We start from the raw sequence: 16,107 nt of genomic DNA on the forward strand, positions 1-16,107 counted from the left end.
GGTAAACAGTCTTCACATTAAGATACGTGTTGCATCCCCTTCGAAAATAACTGCTCTCAACCATCAGGCATAGAGGAGAAGGAAAACTTCGTAAAATGATTTCTTTTTTTTCCTTACATTCCTCTTTCATGTATGACATTATCAGTGCTATGCTAGTAGAAGCTACTTTAAGCCTTCGTCATCTCTTGACACTTACTATGACAGATCACAAGGCTCTGAATCATTTAAGCACCAGTTGGATTAAGCGGCCATTAATGGTCTAGGTATAATTTAATTTTTCACATAAATGTGCAGTATACAATATCTAAATGAACTGACAAGCAACAGAAAGAAAACTGGAGAAAAGAAGCTTAGGGTTTGTTTCCAGCACTTTGAACAAAACCATAGGCACGAGATGATATACAGCCCACTGGCTTGAGAGGATGCAGGGGATATTCCTTTTATAACTGCCAAAAGAAGGGCATTTATAGTTATAAATGTCTCTGAACCAGCTCATAACATTACAACAGAGAGGGCAGGCATTTTCAGTGTGCCCAAACTAAAATTGTCATGGATTTCAGTGTCCATTAATAAACTAGAGCAAGATATCTCACATATTCTCAGAACTAAATAATACCTTTTATTCTTAGTTTCTCAGACTCAAAGGTCTTCCACTGAAAAGTCTAGCGATTGTTCTCTATTTTGGCTCTAGAAAGAAAGAGCAAGTCACAGCCTGGACTAGTGTAAATTCCATTTCTTGTCAAAGTTGATTTTCTACCATTTTAAAATGTATTGTTGGCATGAAGAAAGGACCGGGAGAAATCTGGAGAAGTTTTCTAAATGGAAATATGGTGCCAAAGAAAGCAAGGACAAGTACCAGCAAATACCGTTTTGCTCATTCTCATGTCTCCCACTGTAATATTTATTTGTTCTTCAGTCTATCTCCTCAAGAAATACTGCCAAACCCAGCCCACAGTCTTTGTCCTTACTTGGGTAAATAACGTGTAGTTACCAATTTGATAGGACTTACTAGTTGAAGCTCATTCAGTGTATCCTGAAGTCAAGTGAAGATTTCCATTGACAGTGGTAGGCACTGGATTGGTATGATCATAGAGAAGAGAGAAGACATGTTTCATACTAGTTAATGTAATACCTGAAAATTAAGGTAACCAGAACTTGGACTGTTTGGAAGTCCTGTGCAATATTCTTCAGTTAGAAGGATAGGCTGTGGCTAACCTAGAGGGAAAAGTGGCCTTCAGAGCTGAAGTCAGAGAGCTAAGAAAAGCAAAAATTGTCATGACTGACAAAAATATGCAGGATAAAAATAGACAACTACTGAAGAGAAGCATCTTCTTGCTTCTCAGTGGATTTTAAAACCTCAAGAAATGACACACTTGTTCACTGCTGCAGAAATTATGTGTGTGCTCATGGAAAGTAATGATAGCCCCCGTGAGTAGTTGAAATATGAGATTTTTCCAATAAAAGTTACTTTTCATATGTAATACTTACAGTACCAAAAAAAATGTTGTCCTCTGTAAACTATTACAAACCATGAGAGCACACCTTATAATACAATGCAATACATGTTTCTTCCTGTAAAAGGGCAACTGTCCAGGGCTATAGTGTAGATACCATATAGACTTACTTTAAGGGGGCCTTTGACATGGTTTTGCATGATATAAGGCAGCAGGGTATAAATGGAATTACTATGAAACACATGCAAAGCAATAGTTATCAACAGAGTACTCACAAACCAGAAAGACTCAAGGGCAGCTGTCTCTTCTGGGTTTGGAAAAAGTCAGACATTTTGTTAGCAACCAGTTGGGTGAAACAAAGTATATGTTTAGAAGATGGTATCAAAAAGGAGGCTCTATGCACTCATAAAGTCCTGCTGCAGTCAAGGACAATTGTAAAAACCTGAAGAACGTAGGGAAAAGCAACATACAATTGAGTACAGACAAGTCAAAGATGGGCAGTTCTGTAGAACAGGATCTGTGTTATGACTTCATGTTGGGATGCACAAGCAAGTATTCTGTCAGTATGTTACAAAAAATAATCTTTCCAGTCTTCAGGCTCCAGCAAGAGAATTCTGTTCAATTGTTACCACTGCCCCCAATAAAGATGTAAACGACTAGGCAGAGCCCAGAAAAGTTCAAGGAGATAACGATCAGAAGACTAGGAGTCTTAGACTGTTAGGAAAGAAATTATAGGATAACTTTTTTAGTTTAGAAAAGGAAAAACTAAAGGACAAAGTAATATGTCCAGGTATGTAACAGACGCATGCAAAAAGCTTCCCAAATTAAGGGAGTGAAACCTTCTCTTTATCTGCTCAAGATTAGCAATAAAGAACAAAAGTTTCAGCAAATTTAATTATTTGGATAATCTTCCTAGTGGTAAGGATAGCGAAATGCTAGAATAGATTGCTTAGGGGAAACTGTGCAATCTCTATAGTTGAAGCCTCTTTAAAGAATAAAAACTACTCCTGTACTACACAGGGTTTGCAAACCATTGGTTATATGGACTATTTTTAGTTACATGTTTGCACACAGCCTAACAAAAAGAAGCCTCATTTGCAGACAAAATCGCAGCTGCTCCTTCAATAAAGATAACACTGATGGATGACAAGGGTAAAATAAAGCACATGACTAGGAAGGGTGTATGAGCTGAACAGCAGACGTCTCCTGACAGTTTAGTTTAATGGTAAGTGATTTCACATCTCCAAGTGATGTGAAATCACCTGTGCCTCTCCAGTAGTTCATGGATTAAATGGATTATGTGCCTCTCAAATTGTTTATGGATTACAATAAGAACAGGCCATTTTGGGGAATTCAGCAACACATGTCAGTGAGAGAAAGTAAGTTCTCTGTTCTTTTCCTGAGGTGACACAAACCCAGAAGTCCATTTCATCCTTTCTTCAGATAGACTTAGGATCTATATCCATCAACAAGCATTCACTTTCTACATTCTATCTTGAATCAACCTATTGTGTTCTTTGCACATCTTTTCAGGTGTTAAAAAATACTGTTATGATCAAAGCTAAACCATGTGTTCCAAGGGCCACCTTATAAAAGAGGTATTTACTGCCTCTTCCTAGAACTTCTGATGTTCAGCTGGTGTGATCAGTACTTAAGTATAAGAGGTTTTAAATCATTGTTTTTTCTCACTGAAGAGACACTTTTAGGGAAGCAAGCTTTTTCAAAAGTCCACCCAATGTAATCTTTTTTTTAAGCCAAAAGTAAAATGGTAGGCAAATGCATAGTCTGCTAATCTGCTAGTTAGCTGTTCTCTGTCCAACTGCTTCTTCCTTCCTCCTCAAAAAAGAAGTCCTAAGTTTGGGATCTTTCCCACTTGTTCCATTCTCCATTTCCTCATCTGTTCCTCTAACTCTACAATGCATTGAGTCACCTGAATTATGGGAGGCTACGTGCACAGTAAGACATTCAGGTTGTGATTTGATACATCGGATTTAGTCATATAAACCAAGGCAAGCCATGCTTCCAAAAGACATGCTGTAGTCGAATGAGAAGACACTGGGTTGAATGCTGGAATTATTAGGAAAAATACGGAGGTCTGCTTCACAGAAACAGTCAGATCAATTAATTATAAAAGTCTCTCCTGGTCTCTCCCTGTTAATTCTTTTGAGCAGCTGTTACACTCACGACCCCAGCTGTTATATCCCAGAAGCAAAGTCAGAACTAGTCAGAACCAGGTTTTGGCTTTATCTTTCTTTGTACAGCAGCATTGTCTTTTCTACGATTGACTGTTTTATGGAATACGGTAAATTATTTTCTGGGCCGTTGACTTCCCATTGCATAGGTCAGTGACGTGCTGGTAGTTTAATACCACATGCATATCTCCTGTTCCATTTTTTCTTCTACCAACCATCATACTACCATGTTGTGAAACATCAGAAGGGGCCTCTAGTTTGGAAAGCAGCATGACAGGAGGCAGTAAAAAATGTAAACTATAAAACAAAATGTAAGCCAGCTCCACCTCTCTATACATACATAAATAACTTATTTGATTCTTTATTCCATTACCTTTGTAGTGTAGAATCATAGAATCATAGAAAGGTTTGGGTTGGAAGGGACCTTTAAAGGTCATCTAGTCCAACCCCCCTGCTGTGGGCAGGGACATCTTCAACTAGATCAGGTTGCTCAGAGCCCCCTCCAACCTGACCTGGAATGTTTCCAGGGATGGGGCATCTACCACCTCTCTGGGCAACCTGTTCTAGTGTTTCACCGCCCTCATCATAAAAAATTTCTTCCTTATATCTAGTCTGAACCTGTAAACCCAGGATGAATGAGTTTCATGGAAAAAAAAACTGTCCCAATTTGGCAAATTAAACCAGAATTACATCCTTATTAGAAAAATCATAGTATCTTTTCAGTTTGAGAAATCAGGGTCAGTTTGTAGTTGCTAGAAATACACCTTGGTCTTCCTCTTTTTAGTATGCTATTTATTATGAATAAGTAATGTTAATAGACTTTCCGTTTCCTGAAAATGTTTTCTAGATTTTGAATTTCTGTCTTTTGTCACTAATGGACCGAACAAGATCCTCCTTTCAAGATCCTTATAGCAGAAACTTTTCTTTGCAGGAATAATTCACAGACAGTGAAAGCTGTAAGAAGACTATGCTTGCATGTAGATTGTGTTTCTACCTCCACTCCCCTAAAAGGCCATCTACCTGCAGGTATTTTAAAATCCTAAAAAAACCCTATAAACCTATAAACCTTCTGAAGACTGACTCTTTTGCTATTTCCTGAAAGTGAAAGCATGTGAAATGCAGGAACTTCTGAGAGAAAAAAAAAAGAGTATAAAAAAGATGAGAATGCAAGCTCCCAATACAACACACACAATCAATATAAGACTAGTTCAGAAGCCAAGCACAGTTAGTGGCTCCATCACAGACTAAGAGATATAAATTAAAAAGAAGGAGTCTATAAATGAGATAAAGGAGGAATTTAGAGATAGTCAAAGATTTAGTCAGGATTACAAACCTTTGACCTAGATTTCCAAACATACTTAAAAGCTGGAAATTTTCCATTAAGAGCAATAGCAGTGAAGGGTCCTCTGAGAGTATCTTTCTTTAAGAGGATTTGAGATATGCTCCTCTGAGACAGGGGTGATAAATTCAAAAAACATTGTGGTTTTAGCAATTGTTTAAACAAAATAATCTGATGGTCATCTGTCTTGGACTGTAGCAGGAGAGGAAAAATAAATAGAAAATCTGTGATTCACTGTCAGGATTTGGATTACTTTTTTTTGAGGTGACAACTTGCAGGAACACACATTAATAACTCATAGAACGGTTAAGGTAGCAAGGCAGAAGTAACAGTATGCGTATCTTATTACAAACACAGCAAACATGAATAGACAATACAAACACTTCAGAAAGTTTAAATAGAAACTCAACTCTAAAAGGCCAGACACCATTCATCTTTAGGAATATTTCCAGAGGGAATAATCTGAGCTCAAATCTCAAAATGCAACTGCTCCCATCCTTAAAGGCACAGTTGAGTGGAGCAGACATTGCTGAGCAATGTCTGCTCAGACATTGCAAAGCTCAGCAAACCTGAGCTTTAATAGGAATAGCAGCTAATTGTATGTTTTTTCTCTAGCTCTTTTTTCAGCTACTGAGACTAAAAAGACACCAGCTGTTGAATGAGTGTGTCATAGCAGTCAATTCTGCATCTATTGATTGCTAAAGACAGCACACACCTTTCCTCCTCTGGTCTGATGTCTTTCTATGGGAGATTTGACTACCTAAAGGCTTGATCTAGCCAAAGTTATTATTTGAAAACATCAGAGTGTTGAAAGTCTGATGAAAAGAGAAGGGAAACAAAAATCTCCACAAAGTCACTAATCTTCCCAGTAAAAACATTTTAGCAAGGCTGGAAAAGAACATTTAAATGAAGTAAATTATATTCTAATGTATGAGCCAAGTCATTATTATTGCTCATTTTCCTTACTTTAAACAGAAATATAACCATGGAGCTAATGAAAGCATTTGTATTGTACATATGAGTTCAACAGGAATTTTATGCTGATTAAAATACTTTCATTTCCTTTTTTATGTCAACTGCACTTGGACCAAGAACTGAGAAAAGCAATGATAAAGCAGGTATAATCTAGCACTAAATAGAACAATTCTTATTAGATGGTATTTTGTTGTTGAAAAAAAGAATGTTAAGAGTAAAATAAATGGATTCTAGCGCACATGATTCTGATGACCTTTACAATATACTTTTGGTTCTGGAAGACAAGTATAAGATATTTTAGATAATGTGACCATTTCCCATTTATCTGGTTGGCATTAGTTATTATTGTTTCAGGGCTCTTTACTAGAGACAGTTTTTTGCTAATGATGGAAATATGTTTATAACTATTAGCGGTATTGATCCAGTAGTTCAGAGTTCCCGCTTCCACCCACTTGCAAGACTAAGAAAAAGCTATATAAGCTCAAACATGCTGTTATTCTCGTGACTGCTCTGTCAAAGTATGCATATCTCAGAGAGGTTGTAGACTTTGCTACATACCTAAATTTTAAGGAACCCTCTTATACTAGTGCTGGTTCCTGTTTGGTAATAAAAAGTCATATAGAGCAGGGACTGTGTTCACAAGGGGAAGGTGAGGTTCAAGGAAGGAGTTGGACACCCTTCTGTTAACCCTGGACAGGCAAATCAACTTTTAGGAGAAAGCTATAAGAAAAAGGGAGGCTTTCCATGCTTTTCATCAGAGGCAAGGCATCAGCCTGGTTCAAGGCAGATCTAACAAGCTTCGCTTTTAGGCCCAGGGAGAAAAGGCATGCTAGTAAATATGATCTCCTATGGTAGCCCTGCTGGCGACCCTATTCCAGGGTAAATCACAATAGGGAGTATATTAACTCTTTGCTTTCTATGGATAGGGAAGTTGTATTGCCTCTCAGAGGGTAGGAAAGAAAACCTTTCCTCTTCGAAATTTCAAGTATTCGCTAAGAAACATTTCAGAGCAGTTATTAAGAAAAATACAACCACATTTGACTTTCTTTTTGTGCTGAGAGACATCTTGTTTGTAACAACTAAAATTGGCCTCTTCTGTTTAATTTATGAAACAGCTTAAACAGCATTTGCCATCTGGACCAAAATTAGATCCCTATGGAAATGGCACATTATAACCTTAAATCATTATTTCTGTGCTATTTAAAGAGAATGTTGCCATACTTTTTGCCTCTAGTAACATTACTAGGATCATTAGAGTAGGTACAAAGAAAACTTAAAAGTTTCTAAAGGACAATCACTGTATGAACAATGCACAAAACAAAATATGAGCAGAACACTGTCTTCTTGCATGTCAGCAAAGTTTTAAAGGATGGAATTTCATTGACAGTCAAAGAAATCAAATTGCATTTTCAACAATCGTAAAATTTCAGCTACAGAAGTTTCCATTGATATTTTAAGTCGGCAACCCAAAGTAGACGCTATTTGAGATGACTGCTCATTGTTTTTTTTCTTTTTTTACGCTAAATTTGACCTTGTAGTAGAGCTGTCCTTCAAGCCTGTTGTAAGCTAATTGCAGACACTGACCTCATTGTCTCACCAAGTTCTAACTTATTTCACTAAAAGTTCTCCATTCAGCATGCATTTTCTCACAGTAAAATAACTCACTCGAAGCCAACGTTTCACACTAGAGTCCATGATCTGTCTTTGCTCAGATGAATATCTCAACTTACAGGAGAAAAAGCTTACCAATAAGTGTTTATACAAAAGGACCCCATGTCTGTATTGTCAGTGACAAATAAAAATCATATGGCTGTATATAAACACATGAGTAAATGAAGCATGAAAATAATCCATCTTTTGCTCCTAAATTCAAATGGATTATACCATACACATGCTGTATGTACAGATGGATTACTGTAAATATCATCATTACATGCCTCTAGCTATTGTTTCCTTTGTTAGAAGATAGAAATGTTAAACAATTCAATGAATTCAGAAATTAATAATTCAGAGAAGGGAAAAAAAGAAATCCTTCATAAATTCTTGTTCATTCCACTTACACTCAATCCAGCAAAAGCCATGATGAGAGCAGCTTCCTCCCTTTCCCTTGCACTGCCAGTTTTACTGAGTGGTGCATGGAAGGAGCAGAACCCAAGGTCACCACGCCCCATCCTCTCCAGGCACAACAGACATAGTGAGGAGGGGTGGGTTAGGAGAATTGTAGAGATTGGGTTGTTTAGGTTAGTGAGTAATATTGCCCATCTTATTGTTATGGCAGCGTGAAAGCTGATCTTTACAACAGGAAATAAGATTTTTACAGTCTAGGATAGTGCAGGCATATCTAAAATGTCTCTCAAAGCAAGTGCCTGAGGAAAAAGATTAGGTATTAAAAGGATTTAATAACAAGTGCAGAGATGATCTGGTGAGTTCAAAAACCCCTGCCAGTCTTTTCTGTAAAAGAAGATGAAAATATCTGGGACAGATACAAAGGACAAAGCCAGAGAATCTGCCACAGGAGAAATGTAGTGGATCAAGTGGCAGAAAGATATAAAAAGGGCTGAAAGCATCTTTCTGTCAAACTGCATGTGAATAAGAAAAATGCAGAAGACTTGCTAGAGAGGATTTGAAAAGAGACTGGGTCTGAGTAGACAGAAATACCTTGTTTATGTCCCTGCTCATAGCAGATGGCCTAAGAAGAATTCAGATACAGATTGTTTTTTGACCTTGCAATGGAGTTCTGAAAATATTAGAGAGCAATTGGATGCCTGGTGTAGAAGTGGTGTGACAGAGAGTAATGAATGAATGTATATAAGATAATATAAACAATTTACTGTCCTTAATGTCTTGTTTTATAACACAGTGACCCCTTTCCCAAAGTCCATGATAGCTCAGTCTCTGGACTAAAGTCTTCTAAGTGCCTTCTTAGTCTTCCTCCTAAATTCATGCCTGACACTCACGAGGATTTAAAAGCTATATGGTACCTTTTCATCATCTTTTCAGTGATGGACAGAAGTATCTCCATTTTAGCAGCATAAAATGTTACATAACTACGTATTTAGGTTACAATGAAAAAAGCTACTTCCTGTCTTTATAACCTACTTACTAAAATGCTTTTAGACAACAGTGTCCTGCCCTTTTCCTGCAGGAATTGCACAACAGCTGGCAAGACAGAAGATAGTTTAAGATTTAAATGTGATCATTTTGAACGCAATTAAAATTACTATGAAAAAACACATAGCAAATAAATTTTAGCCTAATCAAAGCAGAATTTTAGTTTTTCCCCTCTGCTGACCATGTATAGAAAGGATTGCTGTGGAGCTACATTCAGCCTCTGGGTCCTCCGCAAGGCTCTTCATCCAAGGCCTTAAAATATAAGGCATTAAAATATAAGGCATTTTGACTTGCTGTGGGATAGAAACATTGAAGTCTCAGTATGCCATACTTAATTTCAGTATAATGCCTAATATTTTAGTGTTTTTCATAGTATGTTTTCTTCCACTAGAAGAAAATATTCTTATTTTGGGATTAGGTGAAACCTCATTGAAGGTGTAGGTAAGACAGCCACTTTTCACTTACCACAGATGTAAGCAGCCGTTAAACTCCTTTTTGGAGCAAAAGCTTTTGAGGAAGTAGGAACCAATTACTACAACACAGACACCACACAAGTTGTATGGGAGGACAGATATCTCTGGTGCAGGGTATGAATGCTGGTACATGGGTATTTGTTTGTGTCTGCGGCAAAAGAATCACTGATAATGTGGCCATGATGAAAGCCATCAGAGGTTTTTGGCCACTGTGCTAAATGAAAAAAGGCTTGGACCAGGAAGTAAAATAGCTAACTACAGCTGCATTCATGCTTGTCAATGGAAATTATGGGCATTATGAGGGGGATTACTGCAGAGTAGGAGAACCTGTTGATGACCAAGTATTTCTGTGTAAAAGAAAAAAAAAAAGTCAAGATTCCAAATGGCCACTGGCTTCTTTTATGTAAAATGGCATACAGAATGTGAAGCGAGGATGTGCAAAAAGATCATGAACATCCAGCACCTATAAGCAAAGCCATGATAGCAATAAAAGCAGGTACAAGAAAGAAGTAAAGGGCAAAACAAAGAAGAGCTCTATAACATTTTTGTTTTCCACGCCCCTTAGTTTTTTCATTTCTTCACCCCTTTCTAATCACACATTCCCCTCACTTTAGGTAGAAAGCTACCTTAATTATTAAAATAGAGTTTTCTGAGAGTGAGATTGGAAATTAGGAATATCGGTGTCAAACATAGAACACACACAAAGTCCCTCTCCCACAACACAAATATGTTCACTTTCTCACAAATATACTGTGCTTTAATTTTAAAAATGGGAATGTTGAGAAGAACATTGAGGATGTCATCCTTCCAGCTATGGCAAGGCATAAATGTGTAATTCAAACAAGTGTACATATACATTAAATTTTGCATGTGTAATACATGTAATATGCATCCCTCATGTTGGGGGAGTAAACAATACTTTGTTTTAAGCCTTCTTATCACAGAAGTACATGGCCAGCAGACTTCAGCTAAAAATAAATAATCCAGAAAGAATCCAAACTATATCAGACTATTGATTATAATTTCCATGTTTTAGAATTCTTATTCATTTGTGTAACTATTTTCTTTCTTGCCACATCATCTTAATCAACTGTTGCTATAAAGATTTTTACTCATCTGTTGAATTTATTTAACACTCATAAAGTTTTCTAAATAAATAAGTTAAAAGCAGATCTATGCTAATTGAAGCTTTTTAAGAATTTTAGCAAACCTGAATTTGTGTGCCTTAGTATTCTGTATCATTTATTTAATATACCAGAAAATAAAGGGGTTTAAGGTTCCACCTGAATACCAATAATTTAACAACCCAGCTGGCTTATTGTCACTGAATAGCCTGAGATCTGGAGACTGGAGATTCCTTAATCACAGTAAGATGAAGGGACATTGATTCTTTCATTAGCATCTATTTCTATCAACTCTTTTTCAAGGATTTCAGTCAAATTACAAAATAAGCAATCCTATCCCATACATTTTAACAAACATTCGTTTAAAAGCAAAAAAATAAACACAAGCTTAGTTCTATTACAAATGATATTTGAAGTACTAATATATTCCTTTTCTCCAGCTGTCCCTAGAATCATCCTTGAAAACCAGAGTATTTGAGACCTACATTGGTTTTCATTTGTAAGCGAACTTTATGGTAAGTTTAGTTCTCTGAATTCATGGCTCTACAACTTTGCATGTCATTGTGTTTAATTGTATTTATTATTAACAAAAAGATTGAAGCAAATGTCTACTTCTCAGGCTATTTCTTCAGAAACCAATAAAGAATTCAAGGATACATCACCTTCTGTGAGGACTACAGAAATCTTTGGAAAAGCAATTTAAAAAGCAATAATACTTTTAAGATAAAGGCAGAATGGGAAAATAAATTTCTAAAACGGTAATATTTCCCTTATGGAAAGAATCCAAAACTAGTAAACAAGTGTAGCCTTAGAAAATAGGCTCAAAAGACTTCCAGGCTTTTCCTTACTTTTATTAATCCTTATGAAGTTAATAAATTTGCACTGAGACTTCTATAGAACCTGATGTATTTTCTTTACTTTGAATAAAAGTATTTTATTTGTTGAAAACAAATCCATTAACATTTTCTCAATTTTATGCTTAAGGAATTTCTTCTCCCCTAGTTTCAAATAGCCATGACAATAATAAAGTACAAATACCATGAATAGGCCAGCACTGACAGTAAGTACAGAAACAAGAGAAATGATACAAATTACTTCCTCCACACTGCCACCAGGCCTGCTTATGACACAGACAGTGACGTATTGACACGTCAGTAAAATAACCATGATGAGTGAATAAGGTGGAATTGCACATGTTTAGTTAGACAGGCTCTTATTTGTGCCATCATTTGAAATTCTGTTGTTAAAGTCAGTCCACCAACCAACCCTAATGGTAGTCCATGCCCTCCTTTTTCTTCCTTAGTATAGTTCTTATTTAGAATGACTCCCTGCTTTGGAGGATCTCCCGTTTCACTCCAGTGACATCCTTTATGCAGTATATATATTTATGCCTTATTCTTTGATGTTACACCAAGTGAATACAAGGTTAAACCCATGTAGGAAAACTCCAGGTATGAAATTTGACTGGAGCAATTCCCTACGGTCACAGATTATGTATGTAACTGTTATTTTGACAAAACCACAAGGCAAAGCGACTGACAGTTGTATTGAAAATGCAAATACGTCTTCTAGCTGTACCTCAACATACTTGGAACCACTTGGACTTTGAGTTTGTCTCATAGCCCAGGGTTAGATTAAGACAATTCATGTGACTTAACAAGCTGAAGTTAACTACAGAGGAAAAAATCTTGGTCTATAACTAGAGTCTGTAGAGCTTATGTTTTAACTGTAGTTTTTAGTTTCTAGAGGCTACAGTGGCAGAATTAATTTATCCAAATGCACCACAAATTAGCATAATGGCAGATTGAGTTTGAAGAAGCCTGGATCATCAATCAGAAATCCTTAAACTGTCAGTTGCCTCAGCTCTGTTCAGACTAAGTGTTGGCAGCTATAATACCACCACATTAATGCCACCAGAAATAGCATTCACCAAAAAACAGGGGAGAGGGGGAGGGGGAATACTTTTGTGTACAAAGACCAGAATTTTTTTTTTTTTTAGAAGCAGCATCTCACTTTGTCATTTTGAAGGGCTTAGTTATAGATGGAACATACAGAAAGCTACCGTCACACTGTATACACTCTGACCTCTGTGCAGAATAGACCTGAATTAATATTCACTGTAATTTTCAGGATTTAGTACTGCTGGCATAGTATTTTACACCAAATATCCCTGTAATAAAGGTAACTTAATTTCTGGAATATAGTCTTTCCAAAGAGAATCAATTCATCTTCTTTTAGAAGGTATTTGGTGTACTCCAAGCTCAGGGTACGGTAAGGTTATTCCAGTATTTAGATAGGATTTTCTGTTACTTCTATTTTATTCAAATATTTGTGGTAATCAATGCCACATGGGGGAAAAAAGTCATTGATTACCCAGGAAATTATGCCAAAAAGCAGACATGGCAGAATAGAAATCATCAGCGTTCACAATAATAATCCTTAAATGTTTGGCAGGAAAGAGGAGTTCTCTTCACAAGAAAAATTTGAACAGTAATACCTTTTATAAGGAATGTCATAAACCTCCCTGAAACCTCAAGAGACAGAACTAACCTAATACTCACCTTCTGCAGAGAGTTTGGAAGTGACAGCCTTATTAGCAAACTAATTAACAATCCATTATAAATGGCTAAATTAATTTTCATAGCTTAATTATAAAACCTTTATGAACCTAAAACTTTCAGATGCTCCATTGTTAATGACACATTACCTTAAAACTCATCACAATGAACCACTAATTTAAATTACTACAGTGAGTAAAGAAGAAAAATATATTAATGTTCACATTAACATACTCCTATTAAATATTTCCTTCTATAAAATACCAACTAAATGCACTCTCACTGCTTTTATGTTACAGTACAAATACAACTATATTTTAATACAGGTATGCAATTAGATTTTTGCAGGTACACATTGATCTGGAATCTGCTTGTAATAAAATATGACTGGATTGTCAGGATATTGCTTTCAGTGGTGCAAGCATTCTTATTCAGAACAGAGTCTCATGAGGGCTATGTCCAGCTAGAAAATAATGCAAACGAGTCACAGTGGACCTGTAAAGCCAAATAGTTGGTGATAAGGATTTAATGTCCACACTATACTCATTCCAGTGGCAGCTGGGTTTGCTTTTTAAACTTTGGGCTAACTCTAGCCTGGCCCCTTGGACTGAATGACAATTTGCATCTGAAGCCCTTCTTAGAGCACATCTCCCAACTCAGTTTCATCCAAAAGAAAGCCAAAAAGGATACTGAAAGGATCAAGTGAGACTGCTTTGAAGTGTGAACCAAAGCATTACTGGGGAATGAGCAGATTTGCTTCAAACCAAGCTCTTGATCCAAACATAAATTGGACATACCCCAGAGATCAACAACTTGACATTTCGTCCGAGACTTTTTGTTGAAATGTTATAATAAAGTGGGAAATTTCACAACTGTTACTGCTAAAAGCAAAAATCTCTGACGTCTCTGAGGACAACAGCTGCTCTTTAGAGACAAAGGATCAAACCATTCTGATCAATAAAATTTCATCTGGAAAAGAAAAGGATTTGACTTTAAATGGGAAAAACAAACCCAGACAGATCCCTCAACTTCTGAGAGTTTGTTAAAAATCAATGAGTAGTAACAGATTCCCTCCCAAGACAGAAATTCCAATAGTACGGGAGCACAAAATATCCACTGAAATTGCCTCCTGCTATATCACTGTCATCTTCTGAAGAAAAGTTATCTCTGTGATGGTCTTCCCTACCCCACTCTAAGAGAACAGGGACCTTCAAGACTGGCAGTGGAGAATTTAGATGATAAGGCATAGGTCGTACTGCCTGGAAGAAGGAAGCAAGAAGATGCACTGAAATAACACCGTAAGGTGACAAAAGGCACAAGAAAGTGCAAAGAAAATAGACTGTGGAACTGTCAGGTCAACTGTCCCAATGGGTCAAAGACAAACACAGATTTGGCCTTGGTTCTGATCCAGTCCCTCCCTCAGTACTCTAGATCAAGCCAACAATAAGAGTTCTCAGGCTTTCCATTTGGCTCACTACCAGCTTGCAACCAGACCCTCTTCCTTTGACCACTCCTCCCAGTCAAAGCAGAGGGCTCTGTCTACAGTCTCTTCTGGGTTCCCTGCTCCTTCCCTGTGGGAGGCCACCTAGGCTCTTCCAAGAGGACTCTGTAGCAAAGCTGAGGGACTATTTCATTCTTACAGACGGTGTGGTTAGAATCATGACAAATTTGATATCCACCACTGTATAGGTCTTATTGTTAAGCCAATAGGTCTAATGCTCTGAAGTCTTCGGACAACTTGGGGAGATGTCTATTTCAAAGGCTCTTTCAGCATTTCCTTTCCTTTGCAAGCTGTTGACTTGACCGCCAACACAGTTCAGAAGACCCAGTCAGGTAAGAGTCATTGTTTCCTTACATTTGATGCCAGGGCCAGCAATAGATGCCCAGAGCCTGGAGAAGGAACACAGGTCAGCAGGAGAGCGCCTGAAGAGCAGCTCAAAGGAACTCCAGCCAGTAAGACACCTTCATCGGGGGCCCAACTTAAATGCCTCTATGCAAACACATATAGCATGGGGAATAAACAAGAGGAGTTAGAGACGTGTGCACGCCAGCAGGGCTACAACCTTATTGGCATCACGGAGACATGGTGGGATGGCTCCTATGACTGGAGTGTTGGGATGGAGGGATACAGGCTCTTTAGGAAGGACAGGCAGGGGAGACAAGGAGGGGGTGTTGCCCTCTATGTCAACGACCAGCTGGAGTGCATGGAGCTCTGCCTGGAGATGGATGAGGAACTGACCGAGAGCTTGTGGGTCAGGATTAAAGGGAAGGCAGGGACAGATGACACTATGGTGGGGGCCTGCTACAGGCCACCTGACCAGGAAGACCGAGTGGATGATGCCTTCTATAGACAGATAGGAGCAGCCTCATGCTCACAAGCCCTGGTCCTCATGGGGCACTTCAACCACCCTGATATCTGTTGGAGGGACAACACATCAGGGCATAAGCAATCCGGGAGGTTCCCGGAATGTGTTGATGATAACTTCCTTCTCCAAGTGGTAGAGGAGCCAACGAGGCGAGGTGCTATGCTGGACCTTGTTCTCACCAACAAGGAGGGGCTGGTGGGGAATGTGAAGCCCACTGAAGCCTGGGCTGCAGTGACCACAAAATGGTGGAGTTCAAGATCCTTAGGGCACCGAGGAGGGCGCACAGCAAGCTCACTCCCCTGGACTTCAGGAGAGCAGACTTGGGCCTCTTCAGGGATCTGCTTGGTAGAGTGCCATGGGACAAAGCCCTGGAGGGAAGAGGGGCCCAAGAAAGCTGGGTAATATTCAAGGATCACCTCCTTCAAGCTCAGGAGCGATGCATCCCAACAAAGAGGAAGTCAGGCAAAAACGCCAGGAGGCCTGCATGGATGAACAAGGAGCTCCTGGACAAACTC

This window comes from Pygoscelis adeliae, unplaced genomic scaffold (assembly GCF_000699105.1).
Source record: "Pygoscelis adeliae isolate BGI_AS28 unplaced genomic scaffold, ASM69910v1 Scaffold71, whole genome shotgun sequence".
Taxonomy (NCBI): domain Eukaryota; kingdom Metazoa; phylum Chordata; class Aves; order Sphenisciformes; family Spheniscidae; genus Pygoscelis; species Pygoscelis adeliae.